Below are 8,081 nucleotides of genomic sequence, written 5' to 3'. Positions count from 1 at the left end.
TGGTGCAGGAGCTCGGAACAGCTGACCCGGATTTGCACCCCGAGTTGTTTCCTTTTTTCTTCGGGTGTCCTCTTGACTGGAAGGCTCTCCTCTCTTTCTTTTTTCGGGTGTGCCCTCACCCTTCTGGTTGATCTCCTCTTCAGTGGCTATGAACTTATCCGCAAGCTTTAGGAACTCGGTTATGGTCACCGGTTGGTTGACGACCATGTGCCACTTGAACTCTTTGTGCTTCACGCCCTTCTTGGCTGCTACAAGGCGTATGGCGGGGTCCAGGCGTGGTATTTGCATACAAGCGTCGTTGAACCGCTTGATATAGCTTCGGATGGACTCTCCCTCTCTTTGTGCTACGTTGAAGATGCTTTCTTCAGTCCGCGGGCACCGTTTGCTAGTGACAAAGTGGGACGTGAAAGCTTGTGTGAACTGCGCCCAACTTTTATCGACCCGGGTACCAAGTTCTGGTACCACGTGCGGGCTGCTCCCCTGAAAGTAGTGGAGAAGGCCACGCACATTCATGACTCACTGGCTCGCGCTAGGTGCATCTGTGACTGAAAGGCATCTACATGATCATTTGGGTCGAACGACCCGTCATACTTGTCAAGAGAGGGAAGCTTGAAATCCTTGGGCATCGGGACTGCCAAGAGTTCGGAAGACAGGGGGGACGGAACCGAGAGGAGGGGAGCCTTGGCTTCGGCCAAGCCTACCTCTTCTTTGACCATGAACTCGGGCAAATCGCGGGTGACAGATCGGCAAGCTCGGCGGTGGCGTTTCTGCTTCTTGGTGGGCTCGGCGTTCGTGCTGCTCACCTCCACGTTGTCCAGAATGGTTTGCACTGGGAGTAGCCCGATCTGCTAATGATGGTTGCGGACAGAAGAGGCCTGCTTGGAGTCTGTTGCCAGGATCTCAAACCGGATTTCAAGGATCGGGGTTCCGAACTTTAACTGTCGAGGCGACGTTGACCTACCGAGCCGGGGTCCTCCGACCTGTCCACCCGCGGCGAGATCGGGGTAGCCGGTCTCTCCCGTCTGCCGTGGGAGGAGGCCTGGTTTTTTGAGAAATTTTGGGGGGCCTCTCCTCGGCCGGAGTGCTCGCTCTGGCGACGAGATTTTGCTTGCTGCGAGGCCAGGTCCTGAGGCTGGAGCTATGGCTGTTAAAGCTGGGGTTGGGGCAGCTGGGGGAACTGCTGCTGATACTGGTACTGGGAGACCTGGTGCAGCACGTGCTGTTGATAGAGCTAAAGTTGTTGGAACTGTTGCATTTGGGCCTGCATGGCCTTCATGCACTGCATCAGGTCCTCCAGCTGGTTCGGGCTGGCCGCTGGGGGCACGACCGAAGGTTCGGTGAACGTCATTCTGACTGTAGCATGGAGTGGGGCAATGACAGGTGCCATTGTGAGGAGGCACGTTCAAGCTGGGGATTTTGTCCGCTGAGAGGGGGACGGTGAACTGTCCGATACAGATAGTAGGAAGCTGGGGTTGTTCCCTGGAGTTACCCATTTTCGTGCTTCGTCTGACGTTGCTAGAGGAAGCCATGAGCGTTGGATTGTTTCAAGAAAGAAGAAGGAACTGAAAGAGTTTAGAGGGAAAGGCCTTTTGAAGCAATCCCACAGACGGCGCCAAATGATGCGGCACAATCCGGGCACTCCTAGTTGGCTGCTGACTGGCTCCTTGTTGGCAACGAGCGGCACTTGAGAAGATGAAAGGAAGGATTCCCGGGGATTTTCCCGGTGAGAATACTCCGATGCTTAAGTTAGTACTGTGTATGGGAAGTAAAGAGAGAAACGAAGGCTAAGAGTGGAGGTCGCACTTTATCACTATACTCGAGAGATTAGAGGTCTCCAGAACCGTTTCTCCTCTGCCGTGAGGTCTTTTATAGGAGCACTCTTGCTTGATCGGGCATAACCGCAACTAGGTCCCTGCCACAGCCGTTACCTGCCAGGGCTACGCAGGTGGCCGTTGGGACGTACTCCTTACTCGGGCGAGTGACACGTCCCCAAAGTGATAGGCACGCCTCCGCCTACTAAGAGACGTGGGCGCAGACTGTCGAAAGGACAGGGACTGCGCCGTCAGTTAGGGATGTGGCCCAGTCTGACTGGTACGGCTTGTTAAATAGAAGCTTCCTAAGGAATGCTCGTGCGGCCCATTCGCGAGCTACTTTGCAACGAGCTTCGAATACTTCAAAAGTACCCTTAGTAGAATTGGTCCTCGGGAAGACTTGTCTTGTTCGGGAGCTCGGGCGAGCTGGTTTTCTTAGCTCGCAAGTTAAGGTTTGCCTCGGAATATCCCTTTAGAGGTAGCTCGGGGAACCCGGAGCTCGCGTTGTGGCGAGCCCCTCCTTTAGCCCGCTACCATGTAGCGAGCTGCTTTATGGGCCCATTACTTAGTTGTACTGGACCACAATGTTGAGTTGTCGCTTACGCTGAGTCAACATCCACGTGTCGTCGTTTTATAGGTCGGGTCAAATCATCCTTCATCAATTATAATATAAATAATTACCATTAAATATTTATTTTCAAAATAACTAATATGAGTTAATATAAATATAAAATGATTATTTCTGAATTACTAATTACCATTATGAAAATATTTATTATTAATTATAACTACTTATAATAATATAGTTAATTATTGCATATAAATGTATGAATTATAATTTCTGATAATAATTATAGTATAAATAATTACCATTAAATATTTATTTTCAAAATAATTAATGTGAGTTAATATAAATATAAAATGATTATTTCCGAATAATTAATAGCTAGAATTAATTAATTATAAGTAGTTAACAGTAATTAATTTATTAAAATCTGAATGGTGGGCTCCACTCTGCATGTTAGTGGGCTTTTTTCTTGAACTACCACTAATCAGAATTTGACACATGTCTAATCGGCTCTATTCTTAAACTACCACCATTCAGATTTTGACATGTGTCCATTTTTTAAATGTTTGAAATGAGAGGTGTCTGAATGTAAGTGGGCCACATGGGGAGACTTTGGCCTGATTTCATTATTTGAATATTTGTCCATTGGCAAGTTCACGCTTCCCGTGAAGCCATGGGTTCATAGGATGCAAGCTGGCGAGAATTGCATTACATGAGAATTGATGTTTTTTTGGGTATTCAGTGCCATGCACCGGTTAAGAACTTCCCCCTTGGCCCATTTTTCCCCATAAGTGCTGGTTGCGGGATTCGATTCCGCATTAACACTGGAACAAACCAGTTAATACACCAAAGAGCCAGCTCTTGATTGGTAGAAAACCATTAAATTTAAAACATTAGATTACTTGAATTGTTCTTTAACAAGTCTAGCACACTAATCATTTGTATGGCCCTTTCAGCTGGTATATATTTTTTATTTAGGAAAAATTTTAATTTAGTACCTGAACTTTGGGGGTAATGTCAAGGTATTACCCAAACTTCAAAACATGTCATTACAGTATCTAAATTTTTAAAAATTGTCAATTTAGTACCTACCATTAGTAGTGACAGATGCATGTGATGTACTTATGATTTATAACATTCTAAAATTCTAAAATTACCCCTGTTCATTTGAAAATTAAACCAGAGCAAAAATGAACAATGACTGAATGATCAAGTGTTCTTCTATAATTTAATTAAGAAACAGAAAATAAAAAGAGTCAAGAGAGAGAGATGTGTTAATAAATCAAGAGAGAGAAAGAGAGAGAGAGACTGCTCACGAGTCACGACTACATGCTGTGTTAATGAATCAATAATGTATTACGATTTTGTTGTTATTTTCCCTAAGAATAAACCACACGAAACACTTTAATCAGCACTATTCCAGGCTTTCGCACCCCCACTTCCTGCTTGTAACGTTCCCCACTAGATGATGGTGGTTTTTTTTGTAAAGTCTTGGATCGTTTACCATTAAAGAGGTGTAAATCTGGAATGCATAAGCCTTTGTCCCCACCTCCGGTGTGGATGATATTCATCCACTAGGATCAGAGAGGAGAGAGAGAGATTGATTTTGGGAATAGCGAATACGAGGTGATCCATTAATTGTTTTCAAGATTTGATAACTAATAAAAATATATATGTAGCCCTGGCTGAGCTTTCAAAGTTGCGCTTTGCTTTGGTTCCGAACAAAGTTTTAAAAAACCATTCGAAAATGGAACCGTTCTGGGTATTGCTTTTTAAGTTGATCGTCCGACCGTCCGGTTTGAATGGATAGCCTGTTTTAATAGTAAAATTAAAAAATAAAAAACGGTCAAAAATCATTAAATAGGTTGACAAGTCAACGGTTTATCGATTTTTTCAGCAGTTTTTTACCAGATTCCGAGTTTGGAGTAAAACAAAACTGGTTGCCTAGATGGTTCCCAAGCCGAACAGTTCGAAAATATTGGTTTCAGAGATCAGTTACACAGGTGAAAGCATGGTTTGTAAAACCGACCCAGTGACCGACCGATCAGGGGTCCGATTACCGGGTCAAACAGTTCGACCATTCGAACCAAACTCTTGAACTGTTCTGACAAGAAAATAAAAAAATTCAAAAAAAAAATAAAAAACGGTCAAAATCAACAATTTTGGAGGGAAATCCGGTTACGTTTTTAAATTCGGGTAATAAATTTATACTATCCGTTCCGGATTCTAAACTGAAATTTTCCTTTATTTTACTATTATATATTGAAAGAAAGCTTATATTTGATTATTTGGTATGTTGATGTAGGCCATATGTTAAGTAAGAGGGATTCCCTTTGTCAATGGCTTAAATCAATTGGCTTATATAATTCATGTCGGTACTGCAACTACCCTTTACTATTAGATGTGGCAAGGGCTTATTGGTGAAAAGCTTTAACAAAGAATACAAGATGATGGTCGAAAGAACGAGTGGAACTATCTATTGGCTTGTGATATTGCCACGTGTAAAGATGATGAAAATAATGCACTTCAAATATGTTAATAGTGCTGGAATAGCTCGGTTGGTTAGAGTTAGATTTGGCAAAAAGTTGACCCAATCTATAAATCCGATCCAACCCAACCTAAAAAAATAGGGCTAAGGTCTTATATTTAGCTACCTGAATGTGAAAATGACCCGATACGATCCGATCCAATCCGAAAAAAACTAGGTTAGGTTGGGTCATGGGTCAATTTACTGACCTGATTGTCAAGTCTAATTGGGACTATTTGTGCATTGTTAGAAGTTTCCACTCTTTAATTTTTTCTATTTACTCTTTACTCTTTATAGTTTACTCTTTAAATTGTTAAATGTTCAAGTTTTTTTATTTTATATTTGAAATTTTAAGGTTAATTCCTTTCATTTTGGCATTTTTCATGTAGTTTTTCTTTCTTTTTTTTTAATGTCAGCTATTTTTTGGGATGACCCGAATTGACCCATTGGCTAACCCTAATCCAAACATTTAAGGTTAAGGTCTAGCATTTGATAACCCAACCCAAAATTCAACCTAACCCGAATCAATCCGAAGTATCTTGACCCAACCCAAACCCAACCCACCCAACCCAATTGCTAGGTTTAGTTAGAGTGGTTGTTAATCACAAGGTTAGAGATTCAAGCCTTTCTTCTAGCGTTTGCGTTGAAAATCTTTTTGAAGTCGTCTATTATTGCAGTTTCCAATTAATTAAGTCTATATTTGGTTTGATTCCTTCAAATCAAACATAGCATAATTGTGTGACGTCATTATAAACGGTGCTGGAATAGCTCAGTTGGTTAGAGCGTGTGGCTGTTAACCACAAGGTCGGAGGTTCAAGCCCTCCTTCTAGCGTTTGCGTTAAAATATTTTTTAAAGAAGTCTATTATTAATTTCAATTAATAAAGTGTGTGACATCATTATAAATCGTGCTGGAATAGCTCAGTTGGTTAGAGCGTGTGGCTGTTAACCACAAGGTCGGAGGTTCAAGCCCTTCTTCTAGCGTTTGTATTGAAAAATTTTTGAATTCGTCTATAACGTAATTGGCTAATTAATAAGAAATGTAGCATTGTGCTGGAATAGCTCAGTTGGTTAGAGCGTGTGGCTGTTAACCACAAGGTCGGAGGTTCAAACCCTCCTTCTAGCGTCTATATGAAAAACTTTTGAACTCGTCTACTACTACAACTGGTAAATAATTTAGGTACGTGGCCCTATTATCAACTGGAATGGTTCAGTTGGTTAGAGCATGTGGCTATTAACCACAAGGTCGGAGGTTCAAACCCTCCTTCTAGCGTTTTTGCATTGAAAAATTTTTGAACGTGTTGGAATAGCTCAGTTGGTATGTGGCATTATTATCAACAGTGCTGGAATAGCTCAGTGCTGTTAATCACAAGGTCGGAGGTTCAAGCCCTCCTTCTTGCGTTTGTGTTGAATATAGTCGTTACTGTTTGAGTAATAAATGAGTTATGTGGGATCATTATTGACCCGATATATTATATAACATATAATTGGTAATATATGCTAATATATATTAACATATATATGTTATTACATAATATAAAATAATTTTAGGTAGATTTAAAAAACAAAAAATAAATTTACAAGTATACAAGTAAGAATGATTGGGGTGGGGTGGGGCAAAGTTAGGGATCCTTGTTCCCTACGGGGATAGGGTTAGGATTTTTAGCCCACTCAAGTTTGGGGTGGGGAATTTGAATTTGGGGTCGGGTACAAGGCATGAAGAACCCAACCCCGCCCTGCCCCATTGCCATTCCTATATATGCCTAGTTAGTGGTGTTAATTGTTGTACGAATACACGCCTCCTCAAATGGATGGATACCGAGTCACAAACCAAACTGTTGTGACAATGAAAAAAGCTTAGGAAAGAAGAAATGTAGTAGAAAGATATTTAATTTAGAAGAAAATATTTGGTAGTATTTTCGAACCAGTCAGAACATTCGACTTGGGAACCGTCCAGGCAACTGATTCCATTTCACCCTTAGCCCAGTCCTTGACCAAAAACCATTGACTTTATCAACGACATGTTGACCTAAACAGACAAGTTGTCAAACCATTCGACCTAGACAATGGTTTTTAGCCATTTTTTATTTTAATTATTTTTTTTATTCTTTCTATTTTTTTTAAATAGAAAAGGCCATCCATCCGAACCAGACAGCCGAACCACTAACCTGGAAACCGGTGGCAAAGCAATTCCAGTCTCGGGTCAATTTTTAAAACCCTGATATTTGGACGATGGATCAAAATTTCCATTTTAGGCTCCTTTAAATATGCCAAAATGAAATATAAATCATAATCCATCCATGGCCTAGAACGCATACACATCAAATCATCATGCTGGTTGGTTTTTGTGTAGAGCCCCATCTTGGGTGGAACTAGACTTGTTCATAGGCCGGGCCGGACTTTTACTCTTCATGAATAGAAATTTGTTAGGCCCGAGCCTGAGCCTGAGCCTGAGCCCGGCCCGACCAATGGGCCTACAACTTGGGCCCGAGCCTGGCCCTGATAAAAAGCCTGAAGCCCGAGCTCGGGCTTTTACTCACTGCCGGTGACTATGTTCGCCAGAGCTAAGTTCGTGGTAAGCTGCGATTTTAACAGTGAAAGTGTGTCAGTTCGCGTCTGAGAGAGAGAGAGAGAGAGAACACACCGCTGCTGCCAGTACCTATATTCGCCGCCTCGCCGATGTTTGAGATTTGAAAGAGAAGTGAAAAGAGGAACGAGAGAGAGAGAGAGAGAGAGAGAGAGAAGACTCACCGCCAGAGTTGTTGCGCCGGTGAATGTTCGCCGCCTCGCCGGTTGTGTGGCTGCCTAAGAGTGAAGACTGAGGAGGATGTGAAGAGAAGAGAGGTTCGACTAAAGGGAAAGAGGTGAAAGAGGTGAAAAAGAAAAGAAATTCAACTTAAGGTTTTTTAAGTTTAGTCTATAGGTGGGGTCGGGCTGGGCTTAGGGTGGGTTATTTTGGCAAATCCTAAGCCTGACTTGAATTTATTGCAAGCCAGGCTTTTGGCCCGAGGTTAAACCCGCAAACTCATTTGCATGTTCAAGCCCGTCCGGGGGGCAGGCCGACCTGTCAGGCCACCCGGCCCATGAACAGGTCTAGGTGGAACCCACCACTGAACCTTTAGGTTGCTTTTTGTTTATCAGGAAATAAGACAGAAAGTAAGTCGAGGGAAACCACTC

At 42.5% G+C, this 8,081-nt stretch overlaps 4 non-coding genes across 4 annotated transcripts; all 4 read left to right on the top strand.

Moving 5' to 3' along the window:
- The first annotated feature begins 5,664 nt into the window (after nucleotides 1–5,664).
- Nucleotides 5,665–5,738, top strand: TRNAN-GUU (transfer RNA asparagine (anticodon GUU)). The gene has a single exon. It is a non-coding gene; the product is annotated as a tRNA-Asn (tRNA).
- Nucleotides 5,739–5,814: 76 nt separating this feature from the next.
- TRNAN-GUU (transfer RNA asparagine (anticodon GUU)) lies at nucleotides 5,815–5,888 on the top strand. Its single transcript has one exon. It is a non-coding gene; the product is annotated as a tRNA-Asn (tRNA).
- A 68-nt stretch (nucleotides 5,889–5,956) lies between these two features.
- On the top strand, nucleotides 5,957–6,030 carry TRNAN-GUU (transfer RNA asparagine (anticodon GUU)). The gene has a single exon. It is a non-coding gene; the product is annotated as a tRNA-Asn (tRNA).
- A 73-nt stretch (nucleotides 6,031–6,103) lies between these two features.
- Nucleotides 6,104–6,177, top strand: TRNAN-AUU (transfer RNA asparagine (anticodon AUU)). The gene has a single exon. It is a non-coding gene; the product is annotated as a tRNA-Asn (tRNA).
- Nucleotides 6,178–8,081: the final 1,904 nt, after the last annotated feature.

Source organism: Nelumbo nucifera, chromosome 8 (genome assembly GCF_055504915.1).
Source record: "Nelumbo nucifera cultivar China Antique chromosome 8, China Antique-T2T, whole genome shotgun sequence".
Classification (NCBI taxonomy): domain Eukaryota; kingdom Viridiplantae; phylum Streptophyta; class Magnoliopsida; order Proteales; family Nelumbonaceae; genus Nelumbo; species Nelumbo nucifera.
The sequence above is the reverse complement of the archived record's forward strand: the minus strand, read 5'-3'. Positions and strand labels throughout refer to the sequence as shown.